This window comes from Caretta caretta, chromosome 22 (genome assembly GCF_965140235.1).
Source record: "Caretta caretta isolate rCarCar2 chromosome 22, rCarCar1.hap1, whole genome shotgun sequence".
Classification (NCBI taxonomy): Eukaryota; Metazoa; Chordata; order Testudines; family Cheloniidae; genus Caretta; species Caretta caretta.
Window position 1 is genome coordinate 2,867,577 of NC_134227.1, and position 14,364 is coordinate 2,881,940.

Consider the following 14,364-nt stretch of genomic DNA (forward strand, 5'->3'; position numbering starts at 1 on the left):
AGAATCAATCCTGAAGCACTTACATGAGAGGAAAGTGATCAGGAACAGCCAGCATGGATTCACCAAGGGAAGGTCATGCCTGACTAATCTAATCGCCTTCTATGATGAGATTACTGGTTCTGTGGATGAAGGGAAAGCAGTGGATGTATTGTTTCTTGACTTTAGCAAAGCTTTTGACACGGTCTCCCACAGTATTCTTGTCAGCAAGTTAAGGAAGTATGGGCTGGATGAATGCACTACAAGGTGGGTAGAAAGCTGGCTAGATTGTCGGGCTCAACGGGTAGTGATCAATGGCTCCATGTCTAGTTGGCAGCCGGTATCAAGTGGTGTGCCCCAAGGGTCGGTCCTGGGGCCGGTTTTGTTCAATATCTTCATAAATGATCTGGAGGATGGTGTGGATTGCACTCTCAGCAAATTTGCGGATGATACTAAACTGGGAGGAGTGGTAGATACGCTGGAGGGGAGGGATAGGATACAGAAGGACCTAGACAAATTGGAGGATTGGGCCAAAAGAAATCTGATGAGGTTCAATAAGGATAAGTGCAGGGTCCTGCACTTAGGACGGAAGAACCCAATGCACAGCTACAGACTAGGGACCGAATGTCTAGGCAGCAGTTCTGCGGAAAAGGACCTAGGGGTGACAGTGGACGAGAAGCTGGATATGAGTCAGCAGTGTGCCCTTGTTGCCAAGAAGGCCAATGGCATTTTGGGATGTATAAGTAGGGGCATAGCGAGCAGATCGAGGGACGTGATCGTTCCCCTCTATTCGACATTGGTGAGGCCTCATCTGGAGTACTGTGTCCAGTTTTGGGCCCCACACTTCAAGAAGGATGTGGATAAATTGGAGAGAGTCCAGCGAAGGGCAACAAAAATGATTAGGGGTCTGGAACATATGAGTTATGAGGAGAGGCTGAGGGAGCTGGGATTGTTTAGCCTGCAGAAGAGAAGAATGAGGGGGGATTTGATAGCTGTTTTCAACTACCTGAAAGGGGGTTCCAAAGAGGATGGCTCTAGACTGTTCTCAATGGTATCAGATGACAGAACGAGGAGTAATGGTCTCAAGTTACAGTGGGGGAGGTTTAGATTGGATATTAGGAAAAACTTTTTCACTAAGAGGGTAGTGAAACACTGGAATGCGTTACCTAGGGAGGTGGTAGAATCTCCTTCCTTAGAGGTTTTTAAGGTCAGGCTTGACAAAGCCCTGGCTGGGATGATTTAACTGGGAATTGGTCCTGCTTTGAGCAGGGGGTTGGACTAGATGACCTTCTGGGGTCCCTTCCAACCCTTATATTCTATGATTCTATGATTCTATGATTCCTGACAACTTCCCATAATGCTGCCCTTACTTCAAACCTCTCACAAGCAGACTGAAGTGCCTCCTTTCCCTGGAAGGCATTCAGTCCCCATGGGCAGGGACCTTCTTCCACTACCCATATACCAAGGAGGGTGGACTTCTCAGCCACCCCCCATCCCTCTGGGTCCCCTAACACTTCCTCCATTTCCTTTTTAATCTCATCCCAGGTTGACCCCTGCACCTGGTACGGGCCCTGGTTCTTCCTTATCCATTTATCCAAAAAATCCTTTACCCTGGCTTGCCAGAACCTGCAACTACCATCACGAGAGTTCACGATACCCCCTCCAAGCAGCTGGGCGGACTGTTGGGGAGGGGGACTTACAGGCTGCCACTCACCTATCCAATGCGATGCATCAGAGTGAGTCACCGGCACCAAGATGTTAGGGGGCTTATTCCTTCACCCACTTCCTTCCCTGGTCCTTCTCGCATGAACAGAGAGCAACAATACCCGAAGTCCAAAGGTGCAAACAATTAGATGTTTATTGGGATGAACTTCCAGAAAGCATGATTCCAGTTTCCTTCCTTAGTATCCTCCTTCCCAGCTCTGACACCACAGAGTCTTACCCCTGTGTCTCAGCTGGCCGAGTTCCAGGAGATAAGTCTGCAGAGGGCCGATATGAGCAGGACCTCCGAGCAAATGGAGGGGTGTCCTCCACGAACATTTTTGCAGCCTGCAGGGAACAGAGACAAAGCAGGGAGATGCGGGGAGTCAGGGCAGGACCCACAGATCCAGCCGAGCAGGACCTCAGTCGATGGAGGAGGAAAGAGAGTCCTGCAAGAGGAAGCCGGTGGAGGGAAGCAAAAAGTGCAGAGTGCTAGCCAGCCAGCTGAGAGTCACAGGGGTCCAGAAAAAGAAATAGCAGCAGGTCCCATGGTGTAATGGTCAGCACTCAGGGCTCTGAGTCCTGCTATCTGAGTTCAAATGTCAGTGGGACTTCCTGGGGCTATGTTGGTTTGCTGTAAACCCTTGGAGCAAAATGTGCTTGTCTATCTTGTCTCTGGGGGAACCAAAGTGATGTGTTTTCCCTGCTGCTGGGTGACTGATGCCCACTGGAGATAGGTCTTTGGTCCAGCTGGTTCAATAGGATGGCTGCTATAGGTTGGAGTCCTAGAGTTTAACAGACTGCCTAGAGATTCCTGATGGTTGTGTTTCTCACAGCTTCACCTGATGTCCACAACTTTGGTTCCTGCAGCTGCCTCACTCTTTCTCTTGCCCACATGGTCCTTGAAGAAAGGAGTGGCAGGGCCAGGCTTAATATTCAGGGCTAGGCAGGAGGGAGGAAGAGTCCCAGGCTGGAGCCCAGCACACCTCTCCTCCTCTGGGCACCTAGAGCAGAGGCGGCTGGTGCTGACAGCTCCAAGGGAAGGTTTATAAGCCACAGAGCAACTGATGGTGGGGCAAGAGGAGGGGAGGACCATGCCTATGCATGGCCAGCAGACGGGCATATGACACCTGGCCGCCAGCCTGCTCCCTGCCATGCCAAACACCCACTGAAGGCCACCAGTCAACCAGCATGCGGGGCGGCTGCTAATGCTCAGTGGCCAGCATCAGAAGATGGTAGGAAAGCAGGACCACCCGTGCCTCTGACCATTCCCACTCCAGGTGCTCACTGTTGCAGCGGGGCAGGAGATTTTACCCCAAGAGGCTTTTCCCCAGCTGGCGAGAATCAGAGAAACACCCAGCTCCAAAGGCGCTATTTAGCCCCCTCAAGCACAGGGACAGCCGCTCATTTGGAGGAGGGAAACTGCTCTACACGCTAGCCTGGGCATCTGCCCATTTACTTTGGCAAGTCAGGAATGGCAAAGGCTAGACTGGACGCACCTGGGCTCACACCCTAGCCTTTGTGATGCCCAAACCCAACTCCTTCCTGAGCAGCCAAGAAAAGTTTCCAGCCCTGCAGAAAGCAGGACTTTCAGCACAAAGGGAAAACTGCACAACCACAACGGGACTTAAACTCTCAATCAGCTGAATTAAAGTCAGATGCCTTATCCATTAGGCCACATGGTCATAGGCAAAAAGCTGCTACAAGCATGTCTTTGGAAAAGGTGAACACTGTGTTTCTGGGGTCAGCTACTGAGGGGGGCAGAGACTCTCTGGGCACAAGAAGTAGAGTTCCCAGCATGACGTGAGACTTAATTCTATGGAGCCAGGTGCAGGACATGGACAGGGAGGCTTAGGCCTGGGGGATTGGGGTGCATCAGGCGGGCCAGCTGTCTAGGTGCAGAGACTTAGTCGCACTGAGGCACAGGAGATAGGAGGAGGAGGAATCCTGCTGAAAGGCAGTGGCTGTGGAGAAATAGAGGAGGGGTTCCTGGGACTTTTTTTGCCTCTCTTTTGCCTGCCTGCTAGCTCTTGTGGTGAAAGGGGAAGATACTCTCACCAAGCCTGGCTAGTTCAGTTGGTAGAGCATCAGGCTCTTAATCTGAGGGTCCAGGGTTTGAGCCCCTGTCCAGGCACTTAGCTTTTAAGTTGCCTTGTGTGCCAGGAGCCAAATGATTCCTGGTGGTGTCCAGAGCCACTCACGGATTCCTAGAAGCTGTGGTGATTTACTGGAAAAGCCCCTTGCTCCTGCTTAGTCCTTAGGAATCAGGAGAGAGGCCCACATCCACAGGAGCAGACCTAGAAAGCACAGTCTCTGACTGGCAGGAAGTGCTGTGGGGACAGGTGTTGAGAAAGCCCAGAGGGAGAGCACCAGATATGGGGGTGGGAGAGAGAGAAACAATGAGTACAGAGTGCAAGTGTAAAGGGGGGTCTGGTCTGGCTATTGTGGCAAACTTCCCTGGCTTATACCCGACCCCAGGGTAATTGGCTAGTGAACAGATCTGAGTCCCCACCCCCTTACCCAGAGGCCTGCCTGACCTCGAGGACTCTTTTACTCTCGTGTGTGGCAGAGTCCTCGTAACCCCAACAAGGCTCAGTCCAGGATTCCTGGGAGGTTTGACCCCCAAACTTTTCATGATCACTTAGAACAGGTACTAGGGTGTCTCCACTCTGGGCTACACCACCCGGTCCCACGGTGTAACAGTCAGGACTCTGAATCCTGCTATCTCAGTGGGATCTCCTGGCACTGTGTTGGTTTGCTGGAAAGCATGGAAGTTCAATGTGCTCAGCTCCCCTGTCCCCATTTGTACAAGAACAAATCTTTTCCTTCCTGTTGGGTGACTCCCCACCCACTGGATCCAGAGGTGAATATGGCTCCTTTGAAGTAGAAAGAGTCACAGTGCGGTTTTGGGATGTCGGACTCTCTGGGAGGGAATACCAGAGTAGTTGTAGGCATGTCTGTTCCAAGAAATTAGAGAAACAAGGTGGGTGAGTTAATATCTTTTCTTGGGCCAAGTTCAGTTGGTGAGAGAGATAAGCTTTTGAGCCACACAGAATGGAATCACCTGTAGGTCTCTGTGTGGCTCAAAAGTTTGTCTCTCTCACCAACAGAAGTTTATCCAATGAAAGATATTACCTCACCCTCCTTGTCTGCCCCAATTGAGGAATGTCCAAGGACAGTATTTTGAATGGGAATAGGGATGAATAGAAGAGAAACTGGAGCTGAACAGAGTTCTTCAGTGGTTCAGGTGGGAATCTGTAACAATTTGAGAATCATTTTGGAAATTAGCCCTTACTGACAAGGTTTGTGTCTGATATTATTTCACATTCTGCTCTTCTTTGTATGGATCAGTAATTACATTTTACCATGTTAATTGATTCCTAATCTGTATTTAATCAATCTTGAAATGTCTCCTCACTTCATTTCCCCCTCTCCCATTGGCAGAGTTTGTGGGGGCAGGGATGCAGCTTGAGTGTGCAATGCAATGAGTTGCGCAAGGGAGACAGAAGAGCGCTGCTCCCAGCTTGTGCTCCTGAGGCAGGGAGCCAGAATTTCATTTACAAATAGAGTGATTAACAGGGGCTTGAGATAAGAAATGACTGTTAGCGTGCCTCCTGAAGTTAAATGATCTGTTCCAAGCTTGGTGAACTGTGAAATGTAAGTAGCCTAAATGATAGAAAGTAACTATAGATTCTTCTACAATTGTTTCAATTGTTGTATTCAAGAAGGGGGAACAAAGTTAGTAATATCTTGCTTTGAGAAGATAAATGATTTTTTAAGACTCCTGTAGACCCAGTGTAGTGTGGATCCCATGGTAAGTCGACCTAAGCTATGTTGACTCCAGCTATGTTATTCACATAGCTGGAGTTGCGTAGCTTAGGTCGACTTACCAGGGTAATGCAGCCATCATCTGAGTTACTACAGAGAATTCTTTCCCAGGTGTCTGGTGATGGGTCTTGCCCGCAAGCTCAGAGTCTAACTGATCGCTATATCTGCGGTCAGGAAGGAATTTTCCCTCAGGTCAAATTGGCTGAGACCCTGCGGGGGTTTCGCCTTCCTCAGCAGCATGGGGCATGGGATCACTTGCAGGTTTAAACTCGTGTCAATGGTGATTCTCTGGAACTTGAAGTCTTTAAATCATGATTTGAGGACTTCAGTAACTCAGCCAGAGGTTAGGGGTCTAATAGAGGAGTGGTAGGTGAGGTTCTGTGGCCTGCAAGGTGCAGGAGGTCAGACTAGAGGATCATGATGGTGCCTTCTGACTTTAGTAAGAGAATCTGAGTAAGAATAGACATTACAATTTTAAACCTAGCCAGTGGCCCTTAAGTGACTTGCCACAAGATGTGGGAACATGTTAGTATTAGAGCTGAGTGGGTCTCATATTTATTTAATTTTATTTCCTGATATAGGAATTAGATACAGTGCTCCAGACAGCTAATTTATAAGTTATCTGTGAAAAACCCAAGAGTTTTCCATTGCCCAAGTAGCCCTGAGAATCATGGTTAAAGTTGCCCCCCAAAATAGGAAATGGCCCTCCTGTGGGCAGGCACAGAATCCCCCCCCCCACGTGGACTCATTGGCCTGACTGGAACAACGCCCTCAAATCTAGAAGTCAAAATCCACTTATGCTGCATGGTGCAGGGTTCAAATCCCTGCTGGCAGCACCAGCGCAAACACCAAGTCACTGCATCTTGCTCTCCTTCCCAATGGCTATTCAGGATCAACAGCTGGGTGCTGCATTAAGGGGCTGCTGCTTTCCTTCCCCGCCCCCAGTCTCTGCCCATGCTTTGCAGCTGGGGTGGCTGCAAAACAATCCACTGGTGGCGACATGCAGTGGCTGCGTTTAAATGCTGCTTTAACTGATCCAGTGCTTGGCTCCCAGCCAGCCCCTACCTGGGCCTGACAAGCTTTGCTGCTGTTTGGATTCTGTAAAGCAGAGGTGCAGGGATCCAGCAGCTGCATCTGACTCACTGGTGAATTTGCCTTGCAAGGTCTATGTGTGAATCTTTGTGTGTAGGAAGCAAAGAGTGTGGGGCTGTCACTGAGCTTTGGGAGGGAAATGCTTGTTTGAGAGAAATGAGGGAAGAATAAAGAGGCCCACAAGGATGACAAATGATTAGCAGGCTATTGTTTTAAGTACTGGGCCACTTTGTCTATGGGATTTTTGTTATTTAATTGTTTCTAAGGTCTCCGCTGTCTGTAACCTTTTCCCTAGTTCAGTGGTCTCCAGGCTTTTTACGCACAAGATCAGCTTTTTAATTTAAGGGCAACCCAGGATCTACCCCGCCCCTTCCCCGAGGCCCTTCCCTGCTCACTGAATCCCCCTCCCTCCATTGCTTGCTCTCCCCCACCATCGCTCACTTTCAATGGGCTAGAGCAGAGTGTTGGGGGCAAGAGGGGGTATGGGGTGCTGTCATAAATATAAAGGGAAGGGTAAACCCCTTCTGGCCAGAGGAAAAGTCCTCTCACCTGTAAAGGGTTAAGAAGCTAAAGGTAACCTCGCTGGCACCTGACGAAAATGACCAATGAGGAGACAAGAGACTTTCAAAAGCTGGGAGGAGGGAGAAAAACAAAGGGTCTGGGTCTGTCTGTATGCTGCTTTTTCCGGGGACAGAACAGGAATGGAGTCTTAGAACTTTTAGTAAGTAATCTAGCTAGGTATGTGTTAGATTATGATTTCTTTAAATGGCTGAGAAAAGAACTGTGCTGAATAGAATGACTATTCCTATCAGTGTGTCTTTTTTGTAACTTAAGGTTTTGCCTAGAGGGATTCTCTATGTTTTGAATCCAATTACCCTGTAAGGTATCTACCATCCTGATTTTACAGAGGTGATTCCTTTACTTCTATTAAAAGTCTTCTTGTAACAAAACTGAATGCTTTTTCATTGTTCTAAGATCCAAGGGTTTGGGTCTGTGGTCACCTATGCAAATTGGTGAGGATTTTTACCAAACCTTCCCCAGGAAGTGGGGTGCAAGGGTTGGGAGGATTTTTTGGGGGAAAGACGTGTCCAAACTACGTTTCCCAGTAAACCCAGTTAAAGTTTGGTGGTGGCAGTGGAAATTCCAAAGGCAAAGGGTAAAATTAATTTGTACCTTGGGGAAGTTTTAACCTAAGCGGGTGAAAGTAAGCTTAGGAGGTTTTCATGCAGGTCCCCACATCTGTACCCTAGAGTTCAGAGTGGGGAAGGAACCTTGACAGGTGCTGGCTCCAGGATGGGACTTAGGGCTGGGGTAGGGCATTGGGGTTCAGGATTGGAGAGAGGGTATGAGCTACTGGCTCTGGGAGGGAGCTCAGTTCTGGGGCTTGGGGTGTGGGAGGGGTGTGGGCTCCTACCCATCAGCACTTACCTCGGGCAGCTCCTGGTCAGTAGTGCAGAGGGGCTAAATCAGGCTCCCTGCATGGTCCAGCCCCACGTCACTCCTAGAAGCAGCCAGCACACCCCTGCCTCCCCCGGGTGGGCATATGGTTCTGCGTGCAGCCCCTCCCCACAGGCACTTCTCCCTCAGCTCCCTTTGGCTGGGAATAGGGAACTGCAGCCAATGGGAGCTGCGGAGGTGGTGATTGCAGGCAGGAGCAGCGCACAGAGACCCCTACCCCTTTCCCACAGGGGCAAGCTGGCTGCTCCTTGGAGCAGCGTGGGGCCAGGGCAGACAGGGGTGTGCCTTAGCCCTGCTGCACCACCGGAATTTTAGCAGCCAGCAATCGCGATCGACTGTCTGAGAGTCCAGGATTGATTAGTTGATCACCATCTACCAGTTGGTGACCACTGCCCTAGTTCATTGGCTGGCCAGGGATGCTGATGGTCCTGCTCAAATTGGCCAATGGCAGCCTCATCTCCTGGCACTCGGCCAGCTGTTGCTTGATCTGGTCGTACAGTCACACGCTGACTGGCTCCCCTGCCTGGATGCTCTTGTGGAAATCCCACAGACGACGCTGCAGGACTTGGCACCATTGGTTTCTTTAACTTTGCAGTGTTTCCCCGGCCACCAGAACAAAGCCACCAACTCCTCCTTCACCGACTCCCACCGATCCCCCTGGTTGCCATAGAACCCTCTGATGCTTTCCTGTTCTGCCAGCACCACCAGGCCTCACCACCCCTCCCCTTTATCTTGCCAGCTCTGGATGTTCAGCTTCCAATATCCTCTGTCATGGGTCAGGGAATTGCCCACATTGAGGCACATGGTGACAGCTGTGTGATCCAAACAGTCCATTGGCACTACCCTGCACTGGGCTGTCGACATGCTCTCTTTCATGTAAATCCGGTCAATACGACTCTCTGCAGCTGGTGTGAGCCTGAATCAGAGGAATAGGAGGCTACCACCTGCCCTCCATGGGTTCCATTAGGGAGAAACACATCCTCTAAGCCCAACTTGCTATAGACCTGCACCAGGTAGTGCTCATTGTAAAAACGTTTCTGCTGACGGTCGGAAAAACGGGAACCGCGGTCCTCAGGCCGGCTGACACAATTAAAATCCCCCCCAACTCCAAACACCATGAGGTACAGAGGAAGGGAATCATAGAATATCAGGGTTGGAAGGGACCCCAGAAGGTCATCTAGTCCAACCCCCTGCTCGAAGCAGGACCAATTCCCAGTTAAATCATCCCAGCCAGGGCTTTGTCAAGCCTGACCTTAAAAACCTCTAAGGAAGGAGATTCTACCACCTCCCTAGGTAACGCATTCCAGTGTTTCACTACCCTCTTAGTGAAAAAGTTTTTCCTAATATCCAATCTAAACCTCCCCCACTGCCACTTGAGACCATTACTCCTCGTTCTGTCATCTGTTACCATTGAGAACAGTCTAGAGCCATCCTCTTTGGAACCCCCTTTCAGGTAGTTGAAAGCAGCTATCAAATCCCCCCTCATTCTTCTCTTCTGCAGGCTAAACAATCCCAGCTCCCTCAGCCTCTCCTCATAAGTCATGTGTTCTAGACCCCTAATCATTTTTGTTGCCCTTCGCTGGACTCTCTCCAATTTATCCACATCCTTCTTGTAGTGTGGGGCCCAAAACTGGACACAGTACTCCAGATGAGGCCTCACCAATGTCGAATAGAGGGGAACGATCATGTCCCTCGATCTGCTCGCTATGCCCCTACTTATACATCCCAAAATGCCATTGGCCTTCTTGGCAACAAGGGCACACTGCTGACTCATATCCAGCTTCTCGTCCACTGTCATCCCTAGGTCCTTTTCCGCAGAAAAGCCATTCGGCCCCTAGTCTGTAGCGGTGCATTGGATTCTTCCGTCCTAAGTGCAGGACCCTGCACTTATCCTTATTGAACCTCATCAGATTTCTTTTGGCCCAATCCTCCAATTTGTCTAGGTCCTTCTGTATCCTATCCCTCCCCTCCAGCATATCTACCACTCCTCCCAGTTTAGAATCATCCGCAAATTTGCTGAGAGTGCAATCCACACCATCCTCCAGATCATTTATGAAGATATTGAACAAAACCGGCCCCAGGACCGACCCCTGGGGCACTCCACTTGACACCGGCTGCCAACTAGACATGGAGCCATTGATCACTACCTGTTGAGCCCGACAATCTAGCCAGCTTTCTACCCACCTTATAGTGCATTCACCCAGCCCATACTTCCTTAACTTGCTGACAAGAATACTGTGGGAGACCGTGTCAAAAGCTTTGCTAAAGTCAAGAAACAATACATCCACTGCTTTCCCTTCATCCACAGAACCAGTAATCTCATCATAAAAGGTGATTAGATTAGTCAGGCATGACCTTCCCTTGGTGAATCCATGCTGGCTGTTCCTGATCACTTTCCTCTCATGCAAGTGCTTCAGGATTGATTCTTTGAGGACCTGCTCCATGATTTTTCCAGGGCCTGAGGTGAGGCTGACTGGCCTGTAGTTCCCAGGATCCTCCTTCTTCCCTTTTTTAAAGATTGGCACTACATTAGCCTTTTTCCAGTCATCCGGGACTTCCCCCGCTCGCCACGAGTTTTCAAAGATAATGGCCAATGGCTCTGCAATCACAGCCGCCAATTCCTTCAGCACTCTCGGATGCAACTCGTCCGGCCCCATGGACTTGTGCACGTCCAGCTTTTCTAAATAGTCCCTAACCACCTCCATCTCCACAGAGGGCTGGCCATCTCTTCCCCATTTTGTGATGCCCAGCGCAGCAGTCTGGGAGCTGACCTTGTTCGTGAAGACAGAGGCAAAAAAAGCATTGAGTACATTAGCTTTTTCCACATCCTCTGTCACTAGGTTGCCTCCCTCAACCAGTTCCTTCCATAGATTTTCCCTTTCACGCCTTAACTGGGGACCATATACACTAATATAGCGGTAACCAGTGCCACGGAGCACAAAGTCCACCAATAATACCCTCCCTGGTCAGAGCTCCTCCACCTTCTGTACTCGCACTGTGAATGTGAAGAACAAGACTCCAAACCCATCATTCTTCCCTGGCCTCGAGGACCAGAAAGACTGGCCCTTCCTCCAATCACCCTCTACCCATCTGTCTACCCTAAAATCCTTAATGTGCATTTCCTGAATGTCCACCATGTCCAAGTCCAGCTGCTCCAAGGTACTGAACATTAAGCGCCTCCTCCTGGGCCCCCAAATCCCTGCCCTGCTCCACCTGGCCACTTTTACAGATGCCCCTTCCCTGGTACTGCCCTCGCTCAGCTGTGCAGAGGAGCTTTCATCCCCAATCCCTGCCTGACACTGCCCCGCACCCCTTCTGGCACCATCTCCAAAGGCCGCTCTGCCTCACTCTCTTCCTCCCATATTGGGTCAACCAATAAGTCATGTGGGAAATACAGCTCCCATCCCTCATTGTTAAAGGTCAGGTGGGCCAGATAGAGGCAGAAGCCCACACTATCTTTTCCTGCTGCAGAGCCCAAGATCAGGACTTGCCTTGGATACAGGCACCGCTGCACTTGCAGAAAACCATTGCACAAAGAGGAAAGAAAGGGCCTGCCAAAGCCTGGGATTGACCCAGGGACCTTTAGATCTTCAGTCTAATGCTCGCCAAACTGAGCTACTTCAGCAGCTGTGAAAGAAAGGTCAAGTGAGGCAACAGCCCATGCTCTGTTGTCCTGCTTGGGAGCTTGAGATCAGGGAATTGCTTCAGTTAAAGACATCATGGCACTCCCAGAAAACAAGCCACTGCTGCACAAAGAGGTTGGAAAGGGCCTGCCAAAGCCCAGGATTGAACCAGGGACCTTTAGATCTTCAGTCTTGTCATAAATATAAAGGGAAGGGTAAACATCTTTAAATCCCTCCTGGCTAGAGGAAAAATCCTTTCACCTGTAAAGGGTTAAGAAGCTAGGATAACCTCGCTGGCACCTGACCAAAATGACCAATGAGGAGACAGGATACTTTCAAAGCTGGAGGAGGTTGGGGGAGAAACAAAGGGTTCTCTCTGTCTGTGTCTTTTTTCTTTGCCAGGACCAGAGCAGGAATGCAGGTCAGAACTCCTGTAAAGGGTTAATAAGCAATCTAGTTAGATATGCATTAGATTCTGTTTTGTTTAAATGGCTGATAAAGTAAGTTGTGCTGAATGGAATGTATATTCCTGTTTTTGTGTCTTTTTGTAACTTAAGGTTTTGCCTAGAGGGATTCTCTATGTTTTGAATCTGATTACCCTATAAGGTATTTACCATCCTGATTTTACAGAGGTGATTCTTTTACATCAATTAAAATTCTTCTTTCAAGAACCAGATTGATTTTTCATTGATCTTAAGATTCAAGGGTTTGGGTCTGTGTTCTCCTGTGCAAATTGGTGAGGATTTTTGTCAAACCTTCCCCAGGAAGGGGAGTGCAAGGTTTTGGTGAGGATTTTGGGGGGAAGACGTTTCCAATGGCTTTTTCCCAATAATAAACCCGGTTAGACGTTTAGTGGTGGCAGCGGAAGTCCAAGGGCAAAAGGTAAAATAGTTTGTACCTTAGGGAAGTTTTAACCTAAGCTGGTAAAAGTAAGCTACGGAGGTTTTCATGCAGATCCCCACATCTGTACCCTAGAGTTCAGAGTGGGGAAGGAACCTTGACATGGTGGCAGAGCGGTGGGATCAACTTGAAATCATTTTGAGATTTTTTTGAACCAGAAGCACAGACTTGAAAAGGAAATATTTTTTTTTCCTTTGGGCTGCTGGAAAGCAGGTTAAACTGAAAACAGTTAAAGTTTTTTTCTCTGCTTTGGGGCCATAGCAGAGACAAAAGGGAATTGTCTTTTGTGAGCTGGAGTTTTCTCTACCTAAAGGCAGGGTAGTTAACCTCCTGCAGGGAAATTCACAAGTCTTCAAAGTAGTTCTTCACAGACCTGAAGTTTTTTTTTTTACCTAAGAGCAACTAGAGGGGTTTTCTGCCTATTTGCCTGGAGACAAAGGTGTTAGGCTTGTTTTTTTCTTAGGATTTCTCTGTAGGCTGACAATCACTATCAGAGAACATAGGTATTTGCACAGCACAGCAAAATTTTACAAGCCAAGTTTTTTGTTTTGTTTTGTTTTTAACTTTCAGGTGTAAAGTTAGTTAAAAACAGAGAGGTTAGGATGACAGACTCCATGGTTCAACAAAAGCTGGAATTAGCCAGATTTGAGGCTGAGGGGGAAAAAAAGGAATATGAAAGATGGCTAGAACTCATGGAGATGGATGCACAAGCGGCCAGGGAAAAAGAAAGGGAGGCTGCCCACAGGAGGGAAATGGAGGCAAGGGAAAAAGAAAGGGAGGCTGCCCACAGGAGGGAAATGCAGGCAAGGGACAAAGAAATGGAGGCTAGGGCCAAAGAACAGGAGGAGAAGGAAAAAGAGAGGAAGCATGTGGAGGAGATGGAGAAGGCAAAGGCTCAGCAGAATATACCAACAAACCCTAGCAATCCTTCTCCAGGTACCACTTCCCATCCCAGAAAGTTCCCCACCTACAAGGCAGGCAATGATACGGAGGCCTTCTTAGAAAACTTTGAAAGGACCTGCCTTGGGTACAGCATCTCTACCGACCAATACATGGTAGAGCTGAGGCCGCACCTCAGTGGACCCTTAGCTGAGGTGGCGGCTGAAATGCCTAAGGAACAAATGAACCAGTATGAACTGTTTAAAACCAAGGCGAGAGTCAGAATGGGGATAACACCCGAGCATTCCTGTTAGTGATTCAGAGCCTAAGGTGGAAACCAGACGTGTTATTTACCCAACATGCCTACCACATTGTGAAACACTGGGATGCCTGGATATCAGGAGCAAGTGTTAAATCTCCAGAATATTTGCCCTTCCTAATGCAAATGGAGCAGTTCTTAAAGGGTGTTCCTGAGGAAATAGAAAGATACATCCTAGATAGAAAACCCAAAACTGTAATCGAGGTGGGGGAGATTGGAGCCAAATGGGTGGAGGTGGCAGAAAAGAAAAAAACTGGTCGCAGTTGGAGCAGATACCAGAAGGGACAACCTCAGACCACCCCCTACTACCAGGGGCCACCCAAGGCCCCACCTGCCCCCCAAGGAACCCTCCAGACACCTTATCGTCCCGCCACACCATTCTCCAGCAACCCACCTCGCCTCACTGACCCGACAGCTGGACGATGTTTTAAATGTAACAAGCCGGGGCATGTAAACACCAACTGCCCCAAGAACCCCGACAGATTACAGTTCATTGCTCCCAGATCACACCAGAGGTCCTCAGGTCCAGATACCTCCCAGATACCCTTGGAACAGAGGGAAACTGTGAGTGTGGATGGGAAGAAGGTC

The 14,364-nt window shown here is 49.2% G+C and overlaps 2 non-coding genes across 2 annotated transcripts; one reads left to right on the forward strand and one right to left on the reverse strand.

Annotated features, from left to right (window-relative positions):
• Positions 1-3,738: 3,738 nt before the first annotated feature.
• On the forward strand, positions 3,739-3,811 carry TRNAK-CUU (transfer RNA lysine (anticodon CUU)). The gene has a single exon. It is a non-coding gene; the product is annotated as a tRNA-Lys (tRNA).
• Positions 3,812-11,607: 7,796 nt separating this feature from the next.
• On the reverse strand, positions 11,608-11,680 carry TRNAF-GAA (transfer RNA phenylalanine (anticodon GAA)). Its single transcript has one exon. It is a non-coding gene; the product is annotated as a tRNA-Phe (tRNA).
• Positions 11,681-14,364: the final 2,684 nt, after the last annotated feature.